The sequence below is a fragment of the Scyliorhinus canicula genome, chromosome 8 (genome assembly GCF_902713615.1).
Source record: "Scyliorhinus canicula chromosome 8, sScyCan1.1, whole genome shotgun sequence".
Classification (NCBI taxonomy): Eukaryota; Metazoa; Chordata; class Chondrichthyes; order Carcharhiniformes; family Scyliorhinidae; genus Scyliorhinus; species Scyliorhinus canicula.
Window position 1 is genome coordinate 74,375,519 of NC_052153.1, and position 12,443 is coordinate 74,387,961.

Consider the following 12,443-nt stretch of genomic DNA (forward strand, 5'->3'; position numbering starts at 1 on the left):
TTACATGCATTGAATTCTGGTGTGCTGTTTCCTAAGTGAAATTGGGCTGTAGGTCTCAACACGTTATTTTTAATGAAACCACTTCAGCAGAACCTACTCATCCAATGAATCAGGCTTCCTTCCCAACCAATAATGACTAATCAAGCAGGCCCTTTCCCTGGGATCTCATCTAGTGATCATCAAGAGCCAATTTACCACAGAGTCTTGCTGGGGCTTTCTCAGAGGTTAGCGGTGTGAGCGGTAACGGACACCTCCTTGATTGGGTGAGGCATCTGAATGAAAGGGATTTAGGTTTACTGTAAGTATAGAATAGTCCACCTGGCACATTACTGTACTTACTTCCAAGTAACTAAAGCTAACTGGAATGCTTCCAGACCATCATACTAGGCAAGCTAGTATTTATTTATTTATTTTAAAATAAATTTCGAGTATCCAGTTATTTTGTTTTCCAATTAAGGGACAATTTAGCATGGCCACTGTTTTAATAAAAAGATATGGCCAACCCACCTACGCTGCACATCTTTTTTTGGGTTGTGGGGGTGATACCATGCAGGCATGGGGAGAATGTGCAAACTCCACAGACAGTGACCCAGGCCCGGGATTGAACCTGGGACCTTGGCGCCGTGAGGCAGCAGTGCTAACTACTGTGCCACCTTGCCGCCCTTAGGAAAGCTAGTATACATGTAATTGAACAACATCACAATGATGGCGGAGCTTCCCAATCCTGTTCCTTTTTGTCAAGATGCAGTATTACTGTTCCACTGATATGAGTCATAAGATTACTATTTAAAACGTGTCTATACAGGTTCATGCTGCAACTGCTTTGACCTTTTGTTAAGAGAGAAACATGTTGCCAAAGCTTTTCATAGAATCTATAGAATAGAACTTCTAGTGCAAAAGGAGGCCATGCGGTCAATGGAGTCTGCACTAACCGTCTGAAAGAACACCCTACCTCGGCTCACTCGCCCACCTATCCCTGTAACCCCACCTACCTCGTAACCCCACCTAAGCTGGACATCTCTTGACACTAAGGGGTAATTTAGCATGGCAAATCCACCTAATTCATCAGGAGAAATGCAAGAATGCCAATTTTCAATACCTCGGCAATTAGTCAACGTGCCAACCAGCCTGCACTCTTTTCTCCTCTGGTATACATTGTTGTGATTGTTTGAAATTTGGCATTCTTGTGTTAGTCCTGCTGAGTGCAAGACAAAAGTTTCAACAACATGTTTCTCTTTTCGTCAAAGAGTTCAAGTTGTGTATTTCCAAGTGACTGCTTTTATTAACTATTTGGGCTACAGGAACATAGGAAGCTGGCTATATGTGTGCACAAATCATTGACGGGGGCAGGGCAGGGCAGTCTGAGAGCATGGTTAATAATACAGATGGGATCCTGGGCTTTATAAATTGAAGCATAGGGAACGAAAAAAGGAGGTTATGATAAATCTGTATAAACCACTAGTTTGGCCTCAACTGAAGTCTTGCAGTCGTCCATTTCTGGGCATGTCACAAATGTGTAGTTATGATATACATTTTTAAGGACTACAGTTTGGATAGTGTTTGCTTCAAAAAATTAAAAAGCCTTAATGCAGAAAAGGCACATAGTAACAGACAACTTGGCACATTTCTGTGTTGGTTTGAAACCTTATCTTGACTGTCCAGGTCAAGAAGGATCACAGAAGACATTTTTCAATAAATGTTCCACAAGTGTGAATGGGACCTTTCCACTTGCTGGGTCTTCTTTCAAAACAAAGAGAATTAACTGATAATGTCCTTAATAAAAACTGAAAAAGAACCCCAGATGGAAGAACGCTGTGTGAGTGGTCAGTACCTAATATGGAAGCATGATTTGAGGGCAGCCATCTTTAGGTTTCATGCTATAGGTAAAGGCTGGAGAGAACCATCTTGAATATCAGGAGAGATAGAGACCTTGAAACAGAGACTGTTTCTCAACATGGAGAGACCAATGAAAGTTTCCAGAACTAGCTATTGGACTAAATCAGGCTACCAAGAGGCACTGCCTGTAGTATTGTAAAAGTGAAAACAGGAGCCCTCATTCACTCCCAGGGCCTGTCCTGTTGAGACAACCTGCAAAGAGTCTTTAACTCTTCAACTGCAGAAGTTCATTGCAACTGCTAAACTGAACCTCAAGTTTCAACCCCTTCACTTTGGAAAGAAGGAATTTAAGCAAAGGGCCTGCAACAATAAGAGACTGATTTGAAATCTCATCTTTAAGTATCTTTTTTTCTCTATCTGCATTTTAATCTTTGTATTTTAACTAATAAGTTTATCACTTTTACCTAAGTAACTTGCAGCAGTTGTTTTTGCAATAAACTAACCTTTATCTTGTTCAAGGCTAAAGATGGTCTGATGGGTTATTTTTTAAATTGAATCACTGGCAGATTAAACGGGGACAACAGATACACGTGTACACACACCACACCACGGTAAGGAAACACCTTGCACCTGGTCTTCAATTATGTGGATAGATTTGAGAAGAACGGACTGCATCCTTTGGGAAGAGAAAGTTGAGACCACATTATATGGAGGTATTCAAAATCGTGAGCGATGTGGACAGAGTACAGATTTACGGTGAATGGGAAATGAAGCAACACTGATAGGAGGAATAGCTTTCACAATGCGAATAGCTAGGATCTGGATGCACTGTCCGAAATTGGTGGAAGCAGATTCAATCATGGCTTTCGAAAGAGAATTGTATAATTATCTGAAAGTATAAATTTTGCAGGGCTATTGGGAATAGGTGATGGAGTTGTCTAGGTGGATAGCTCTTGCAGAGAGCCAGCACAGACACGACAGGCTAAATGGCCTCCTCCTGTGCTGTAACCATTCTGTGATTTGACAGAAAAATTTAACTGTTCATTTTTGAGGCACACATTGGTCTCCTAAACTTTTAAGGTGGCAGGTAGAAAATTAGTTTCTAGTCGTGCTTTTTAAGGCAATTCTTCAAGGCCTGCTATATCCCTTCTTTCCAGCATAGTGAATGAGCTCAGAATCCTTTGAACTGCTGGTTTTTGCTCTTCTTCTGCTTTGACCACCACTTCCTCCTGCTTACTTGAGCTTTATGAGTCATCTGATGTACCCTTAACATTATTATTAAATCAATCCACTATTGTGGATGTATTCACAGGGAGTTTAGAACTAAATCATACTGTTTCATGGAGTGCTGGGAGATCCAGGGCAATGACTATTAGAGATTTATCCCATTTTACACTAAAGAAATTAAATCAGAAGATATATTACAATAGTTCTATTTACATTTGGAAAAGTATTTTGTTCTTGTGTGCATACACTTTTAGCAGTGGATGGGCAGGTAAATAAGTGGTTTGTAACAGTCATAGCACACAACTGCTAGTCAATGACCTCCAACAAGAGAGAGGCTGACCACCTCCCCATGGTATTTAACAGCATTATCATAGCTGAATCCCCATCATTAACATCCTGGCATCACCCCCAGAAACTTAATTGAACCAGCCACATTAATATTGAGCAGTCAAAAGCTGAGAATTCTGTGTTGAGTAGCTCACCTCATGACTCATAGAAGCATAGAATCCTTGCAGTGCAGAAGAAGGCCATTTGGCCCATTGAGTCTGCACCGACTCTCTGAAAGAGCACCCTACCTAGGGTCAAGCCCCCACACTATCGCAATAACCCCATCTAACTTTTGGATACTAATGGGCAATTTAGCATGGCCAATCCATCTAACCTGCATATCTTTGGGCTGTGGGAGGAAACTGGAGCACCCGGAGGAAACCCACGCAGACACTGGGAGTAAATGCAAATTCCTGACAGACGGTTACCCAAGGCCAGAATTGAAACCGGGTCCCTGGTGCTGTGAGGCAGCAGTGCTAACCACCGAGCTGACTCCCCAAAGCCTACCCACCATCCACAAAGCACAATCGTGGCATACTATCCACTTGCATGGATAAGTGCAACTCCACCAATATTCAAGAAGCATTCAGCATTCACAATCCAGGAGAAAGCAGGTCCCATCTATTAATCTATAAATATTAAATCCCTCCATCACCAGATCACCTTGTCTGCAGTTTATATCATCTATAAGATGCACTGCAGCAGCTTACCAAGGTTTCTTTCATTCCTTTCAAACTCATCCTTAGTAACAAGGAGAACGGCGTGAAATACAGAAATTCAGCAAGCACTTGGAACACCATCACATAATAGTTCCCTTCCAAGTCGCACACCATCCTGACTTGAAAATATATCATCATTCCTTCCATGCTGCTGGATGAAAATCTGGAACGCCCTTCCTCACAATACTGAAATACTGTGGGCACAATTTAACGAGTCCCGTTTTGAGCACAAATTGCAAGGTGTTTCTTGGAGCTTGCAGTGCAGTGAGGGTGAGATCGATATCGGACCTTCTCGTAATATCGAGTTAGATCTCACAAGGTGTCCCGAGTGTCATAAAGGGGCTTCTCACGAGATTTAACAGCCTCATTGCGTCACAAAATTGTGCGCGACGAGACCGTTCGATTGCACCGTGTTTACCTTCTCCACAAAGACTGCAGCTGTTGAAGAAACCAGCTCATCACTACCTTCTCAAGGGCAATTAGGGATGGGCAATAAATGTTGCCCTTGTCAGCACTACACATATCCCATGAAAAAATAGAAAAGGATTGATTATAATGATGGTACTACTGTAGTACTAAGCTAGGAAGGACACAACTTGTCTATCTGTTCTACAGCCAATTAGTAGTTGTATGCCTAATCTGCCACATAACTCTGTTCTTGACGTTTTTGTGTTGCCTTGTCCTCGAAGGATACCAGCAAAGGTACATATTCAAATTTTGAGGGGGAGATAAAAGAATAAGTCAAGGCTATTCTGCCAATCGGAGAAGTGGTCACATAGACTTGCATCATCAACTATATTAGTAAATAAGAAAAGTAAAGTGCTGCTTCTTTAGAAGGTTGTGAAGGACAGTAGCTTTGTAATTGTCTGTTGAGCATTTCAAAAGTGTTTTTAATAAAATGGAAAAATGACTGGTAGGTATGATTGACAAATAGTTGAGGGCCTGAAAGAATGCAATATTTCACTCTGCTGTCACACTTAGTAGAAGGATGTGATGTCTTTCACTTTTCTCTAGGGGTCTCTCAGCTATTGTCTGACATAGAACCATGTTCTGTGGGTGTTGTTCTTTGAGTTAATATGTTGTCACTTAACGACCAGGTATTTTGCACTATACTTTTGTGAAGTTGTTACAATCCCAGTTCATATAACTGAATGGGGAGATCCCAGAATGGAACCCTGATTCAAAAGACATAACTTTTTCTTTTTTTAATCAAACATGAAAAAGCAGAGTCATAGGATTTCATCAGCTTTAGCAACAAAATATTAAGCATGGAAAAATTGGATTATAATATAACACTCCTTTACTTCTCCCTTAGGTTAACATTTACAAGGCAGCACGGTGGTGCAGTAGTTAGTGCTGCTGCCTCACGGTGCCGAGGTTCCAGGTTCGATCTCGGCTCTGGGTCACTATCCGTGTGGAGTTTGCACAGTCTCTCCGTTTTTGCGTGGGTTTCACCCCCAGAACCCAAAGATGTGCAGGGTAGGTGGATTGGCCACACTAAATTGGCCCTTAATTGGGAAAAATGAATTGGGCACTCTAAATTTTAAAAAGAGGTTAACAATTACACACAGATTTTAAGATTAATACGGATAACACAGTGTATTTGAAACAACAATGGTCTAATTAGCACACAAAGTCCTGTTTTCAAACACACATTCCACTCTGAACCCAAATTGTTTCTGTGGATTTCTCCTCAGAATTCCCGCAGATGATTGTCACATCAGTTCATATGTTCACGAGATATAGGAGCAGAATTAAACCATTTGGCCTATCGAGTCTGCTCCACCATTTGATCATGGCTGATCTCATCCTGGCTTTAACCCCACTGTCCTGCCCATTCTCCATTACCCTTCAACCCATTACTAATTAAATATCTATTTCACTCCTCAAATTTAGTCACTGTCCCTGCATTCACCGCACTCTGGGGGAACAAATTCCACAGATTCACAACCCTTTGAGAGAAGTAGTTGCTCCTCAACTCCGTTTTAAATTTGCTACCTCTTATCCTAAGGCTATGTCCTCTCGTTTTAAAATGCCTCACAAGAGGAAGCATCTGCTCCACATCTACTTTATCCATACATTTATCATCTTGAATTTGATCTCCCCTCATTCTTCTAAATTCTAGAGAGTATAGGCCTAAATTGTTCAATCTCTCTTCAAGTGTCAAACCCTTCATCTCTGGATTCTACCTAGTGAGTTTCCAAACTCCCAAAAACACGCTTTAAAATCTCTCAGAATCATGTTTTCCATCAGCTGTTTGCATTCCAAAATCTAGTCCATGGTTTCCTAAAGACTCTTGTGAACAGAGCATCCATTCCTCTTTTACCAACAAAATCACCCTGGAATTTAAACCAACCCTTCATGATTTTTTTGTCTTGACTGACTTCCATTGTGAACACAAACTCTAATATCCAGAAAATACTGTGTTCCCAATTACTTTAAAGTTTGTTTTGCAGACTGTAGTAAGACATTACAAATGTTAGCATTACTGGACTTCCGGTTGCGGCTATGCGGAGCTAAGCCGCACGTTCGGCAGCTCCAGCTTTAAAAGGACTTGTGGGCTCTTTTAAGGGCCCCAAACAGCGCTGATTTGACGATTCCCGGTGGATAAAGGGGTCTGGAGCAAAACCCCCCAGGATTTATGGTTCAAACTCGAAGTGGGGCGAGGAGAAAAACGGCAGCAGCTCCCCTGGAAAAGCGGGGGAAGGTGGACAAAATGGCGGCCGGTGGAGCCCCTGAGGAGTGGAGGCAGTGGGCTGAGGAGCAGCAGGCGGCCCTTCTGCGCTATTTCACGGAGCTGAAAGGGGAGTTGTTGGAATCCCTGAAGGTGACGACGAGTAAGGTGCTGGAGACCCAGACAACCCAGGGTGCAGCGATACTCGAGTTGCAGCAGCAGGCCTCTGAGCACGAGGAGGAGGTTTCGGCCCTCGTGGGGAAGGTGGAGATACACGAGGCACTTCATAAAAAGTGGCAAGATCGGTTTGAGGAGATGGAGCTTCGGTCACGGAGGAAGAACCTGCGGATCCTGGGCCTCGAGGAGGGGCTGCAGGGGTCGGACCTGCCGGCCTATGTGGCCGTGATGTTGAACTCGCTGGTGGGGGCAGGATCCTTCCATCTGCCCCTGGAGCTGGAGGGGGCCCATAGAGTGCTGGCCAGGCGGCCTAAGGCGAATGAACCCCCGCGGGCGGTGCTGGTGCGGTTCCATCGGTTCAGTGACCGGGAGTGTGTTCTCCGATGGGCCAAGAAGGTGAGGAGTAGTAAGTGGGAGAATTCGGTAGTGCATATCTACCAGGACTGGAGTGCGGAGGTGGCCAAGCGGAGAGCCGGGTTTAACCGGACGAAGGCGGTGCTCCATGGAAAGCAGGTGAAGTTCGGCATGCTGCCGCCTGCGCGCCTGTGGGTCACCTACAAGGACCGGCATCACTACTTTGAGTCCCCGGAGGAAGCGTGGGCCTTTGTGCAGGCTGAAAAGCTGCACTTGAACTAGAGATTGGGGGCTGTGGGAGTTTTTCTATTCTATTTATGTATCATTGTTTATGCTGTAGCGGGTTATTCTGTTTGTTTTTGTTTTTTCTCTCGCTTTCGGACGATGTGGGTTATGGTTCTGTGTTCTAAGGGGGGTACTGGGGTTTGTGGTTGATCAGTGTCTTTGTTTGTATGGAGTTGGTGGTTGGGTTGGGACTGCGGTTTGGGAGCTGCGTTGGTGGAGTGGGGCAGTGTGAAAGCGCGGGCATTTCTCTGGTTTCCCGCGCTGCGGGACGAGGGGGTGGAGCTGGTGGCAAGGGGCGTGGCCATTAGACCGGGTTTCCCGCACTGAAGCGGTGCCCAGGAGCTGATGCAGAGGAGGAGGGGGGACCTCATATCGGGAGGGGTCGGAGTTAGAGCGGGAGCTGCCGGTGTCAGCAGAAGTCAGCTGGCTCACGGGAGTACAGTGGAGGGAGAGTCGCGGCTAGGAGGGGTCCTAGCCTTGGGGGGGGGGGGGGGGGGGGGGGGAGGGGGGGGGGGGGGGAGGGGGGATACCGGGTTGCTGCTGGATTGGCCAGGGAGGAGTTCGGGGGGGGTCGGGGTGAGGTTCTATCGCCGTGGGAAACGGGCCGAATGGGTGATGGCCAGGGGCGAGCAGTCGATGGGTTATGGCTAGTCGAGGGGGGCGGGGTGCCCCCCGATCCGGCTGATTACGTGGAACGTGAGGGGGTTGAATGGGCCGGTTAAGCGGGCCGGGGTGTTTTCGCATCTGAAGGGGCTGAAGGCGGACGTGGCCATGTTCCAGGAGACCCACCTGAAGGTGGCGGACCAGGTCCGTCTGAGGAAGGGGTGGGTGGGGCAGGTTTTCCACTCAGGGCTCGACTCGAAGAACCGGGGGGTGGCGATCCTGGTGGGGAAGAGGGTGGCGTTTGAGGCGTCTGAGGTTGTGGCTGATAGTGGCGGCAGATATGTGATGGTGAACGGTAAGCTGCAGGGGGAGAGGGTGGTGTTGGTTAATGTGTACGCCCCAAATTGGGATGATGCTGGTTTCATGAAGCGTATGTTGGGCCGCATTCCTAGCCTGGAGGTGGGGGGCTTGATCATGGGGGGGGGGGGGGGGGGCTTCAATATGGTGCTGGATCCCCTACTGGATCGGTCTAGTTCGAGGACAGGCAGGAGGCCAGCGGCGGCCAAGGTATTGAGGGGGTTTATGGACCAGATGGGATGAGTGGATCCCTGGAGGTTCGGGAGGCCGAGGGCTCGGGAGTACTCCTTTTTCTCCCATGTGCACAGGGCTTATTCCCGCATTGATTTCTTTGTTCTGAGCAGGGGACTGGTCCCGAGGGTGGAGGAGGCCGAATATTCGGCTATCGCGATTTCGGACCATGCTCCGCATTGGGTGGATCTGGAGATGGGGGAGGTATGGGACCAGCGCCCGCTTTGGCGGCTGGACGTGGGGTTGTTGGCTGATGAGGAGGTGTGTAGGAGGGTTTGGGGATGTACCGAGAGGTACCTCGAGGTCAATGATACTGGGGAGGTCAAGGTGGGAATGGTGTGGGAGGCTCTGAAGGCAGTGATTAGGGGGGAGCTGATCTCCATCCGAGCCCATAGGGAGAGGAGGGAGAGACTGGCGGAGGAGCTGTTGAGTGTGGATAGGAGGTACGCGGAGGCCCCGGAGGAGGGATTGCTGGGGGAACGGTGTAGCTTGCAAGCCAAGTTTGATTTATTGACCACCAGAAAGGCGGAGACACAGTGGAGGAAGGCGTAGGGAGCAGTCTATGAGTATGGAGAGAAGGCAAGCAGGATGCTGGCGCACCAGCTGCGTAAGCGGGACGCGGCTAGGGAGATTGGTGGAGTGAAGGATAGAGATGGGAATGTGGTGCGGCATGGGGCAGAGGTCAATGAGGTCTTTAAGGACTTCTATAGGGAACTGTACCAGTCGGAGCCGCCGGCGGTGGGAGGGGGAATGGAGAATTTTTTGGACAGGCTCCGATTTCCAAGGGTGCAGGAGGAGCAGGTGGAGGGACTGGGGGCGCCGATTCAGTTGGAGGAGCTGGTCAGTGGGATTGGCCACATGCAGTCGGGGAAGGCGCCGGGACCGGATGGGTTCCCGGTTGAATTCTATAAGAAATATGCGGACCTGCTGGGCCCCCTGTTGGTCAGGACCTTTAACGAGGCATGGGAAGGGGGTGTTCTGCCCACGGCGATGTCTCGGGCACTAATCTCCCTGATCCTGTGGGTAATGGAGGGGGAGGGGGCAGCATGGAAAAGGATGGAGATGGCGTCCTGCGGAGGCATGAGCCTGAGGGCACTGGTAACGGCTCCGTTGCCACGCCCTCCAACGAGGTACACCACGAGCCCGGTGGTGGCGGCCACCCTCAAAATTTGGGGGCAGTGGAGGCGACACAGGGGGGAAGTGGGGGGCTCGGTGGAGGCCCCGCTGCGGGGGAACCACCGGTTTGTCCCAGGGAACATGGATGGCGGGTTCCTGGGGTGGCACAGGGCGGGCATTAGGAAGTTGGGAGACCTGTTTATTGACGGGAGGTTCACGAGCCTTGGCGAACTGGAGGAGAAGTTTGAGCTCTCCCCGGGGAATATGTTCAGGTACCTTCAGGTCAAGGCGTTTGCTAGGCGACGGGTGGAGGGGTTCCCTTTGTTGCCCCCGCGGAGGGTAAAGGATAGGGTGCTTTTGTGGGTGTGGGTTGGGGATGGGAAGGTGTCTGACATCTATCAGGTAATGCAGGAGGTGGAGGAGGCGTTCGTAGAGGAGCTAAAGGCTAAGTGGGAGGTGGAGCTGGGGGAGCAGATTGAGGAGGGGACATGGGCGGACGCCCTGGAGAGGGTGAACTCCTCCTCTTCATGTGCGAGGCTTAGTCTCATCCAGTTCAAGGTGCTGCACCGGGCCCACATGTCCGGATCTAGGATGAGTAGGTTCTTTGGGGGCGAAGACAGGTGCGTCAGGTGTTCGGGGAGTCCAGCGAACCATACCCATATGTTCTGGGCATGCCCGGCACTGGAGGAGTTCTGGAAGGGGGTGGTGGGGACGGTGTCGAGTGTGGTGGGATCCAGGGTCAAGCCAGGCTGGGGACTCGCGATATTTGGTGTTGGGGTGGAGCCGGGAGTGCAGGAGGCGAAAGAGGCCGATGTCTTGGCCTTTGCGTCCCTAGTAGCCCGGCGGAGGATCTTGCTGCAGTGGAAAGACGCGAGACCTCCGAGTGTGGAGACCTGGATTAATGACATGGCGGGATTCATTAAGCCCTGAGGGGGTCGATACAAGGGTTCTTTAGGAGGTGGCCGCCTTTCCTCGACTTTCTGGCTCAACGATAAGGTACTAGGTCAGCAGCAGCAGCAGCAACCCAGGGGGGGGAGTTCGGGGGATAGTGTTTAAGTTAATTTGCTTATTGTTAATTTATTCTATTGTTTATTGGGGGTGGGGGGTTTGTTATATGCGTTGTTACGGGTGCCGGGGGGTGTTTATTATTATTATTGTTAATATTATTGTATTGTTTTGTTGACATATATTTTTCAAAAAATTTCAATAAAAATTATTTTTTTTTTAAATGTTAGCATTACTTTAGAAACCTTTAGGATTACTTTAGAAACCTTTAGAAACTCAGCTTCTCACCAGCTGATTCCTTCTCAGCTTATTCTATGCTTCCCATGAACATTATCCTGTTCTATTTCAAGGTATCTAGAACCAATTGTTCTTTACTTCTTCTGGAGATTGTCTTCTTGCATTTTACTGCTTTGAGCAGAGCTATGAGAGCTGCCTTCTAGCTCTCTCCCTGTCACGCCAGGTTCCCAACCACTTAGACCACACGTGTCCTGCGTCATCTGGAACTCAGCCTATCCCGATGATGCGCCAACGCCATTGCAACGGCCCCGACGTAGGCTTCAGAGTCGATTCTCCACCCGATTACGATATCGGCGTTGGGCAACGGAGAATCCCACCCAATAACAGTGTCATGAAATCTATACATGGTAACTTTATAATAACTCAAGTTTTGTGTTTCTTTTTCTTCTGATTCCCTGTTTTCACCTCGGAAAGGAATGTTTCATTTAAGCCTTCAGTGCAATTGTCCTTTTCATCACTTGTAGGCACATTTCCATTCTCAAACCCACTTTCTAAATTCACGTGGTAAATTGACATTTTGATTTAACACAATCAAGTGTCATTTATATGCATTAACATCTCTTGTCAAAATCTATTTTAGCAGTTTCAAGATGTTGGTGTTAAGATGCTTCTTATATTCATCCTGAATAGTATAATATTCTTGCTTTGTTAGTTCTTTGAACTTTTTGTGATCTTGTTGTTTCTTCCAGTCCCTTTCAAACTAGTTATTTTCAATTAATTCTGTTTGAGCCATGTCAATCACATCCTCTCTGTAGTTTCATAGTATGTTCTACTTCAACTATTTTGCACAAGTTCTGAACTATCTCAGTCCAGTTCTCAGTAGAGTTTGAATGGTTTTTGGCAAACTGTTCACTTGCCTTTCTTCCATCTTGTATATCTTGTGTAATATCACTGACACACATTTTAAAATCAAAGTCTCTGGTCATTGATTCAGAAAGATCCGTTTGCAATTTCAAGACTTCTTGTTGACAATTTGTATGTTCCAATTTTGCAAGTACTTCAGTTTTATTATTGTCCATTACTGACTTTGACACATCAGTAATATTACTTGGATCAGTTCTTTGTTCCCCTATATCACTATTCGATAGTGAGTATTTATTGAAAGGAACAACTTTTGAATTGCAACACTCCATATCATCCACATTCTTCTTATTCATTTCCTCCATTTTACTTTGCAGTTCAAAAATGTCATTGTTCTTTTCATGACATAGTTCTAACAGGTTATTAGTTTTGCC

The 12,443-nt window shown here is 47.1% G+C and overlaps 1 protein-coding gene across 8 annotated transcripts in view; it reads left to right on the forward strand.

The window, feature by feature from the left end:
- LOC119970322 (guanine nucleotide-binding protein G(I)/G(S)/G(O) subunit gamma-7) overlaps nucleotides 1-12,443 on the forward strand; it is a 372,740-nt gene that overhangs the window by 143,836 nt on the left and 216,461 nt on the right. The window contains exon 1 of one of the 8 annotated variants that reach the window (XM_038804741.1): nucleotides 2,425-2,447. The exons of 6 other annotated variants lie outside the window; for them this stretch is intronic. The gene's annotated coding sequence lies outside the window, so the exon portion shown is untranslated. Of the gene's footprint in view, nucleotides 1-2,424; nucleotides 2,448-2,528; nucleotides 2,550-12,443 lie in introns of those variants that run through there. One more of the 8 variants, XM_038804742.1, reaches the window with a different exon arrangement.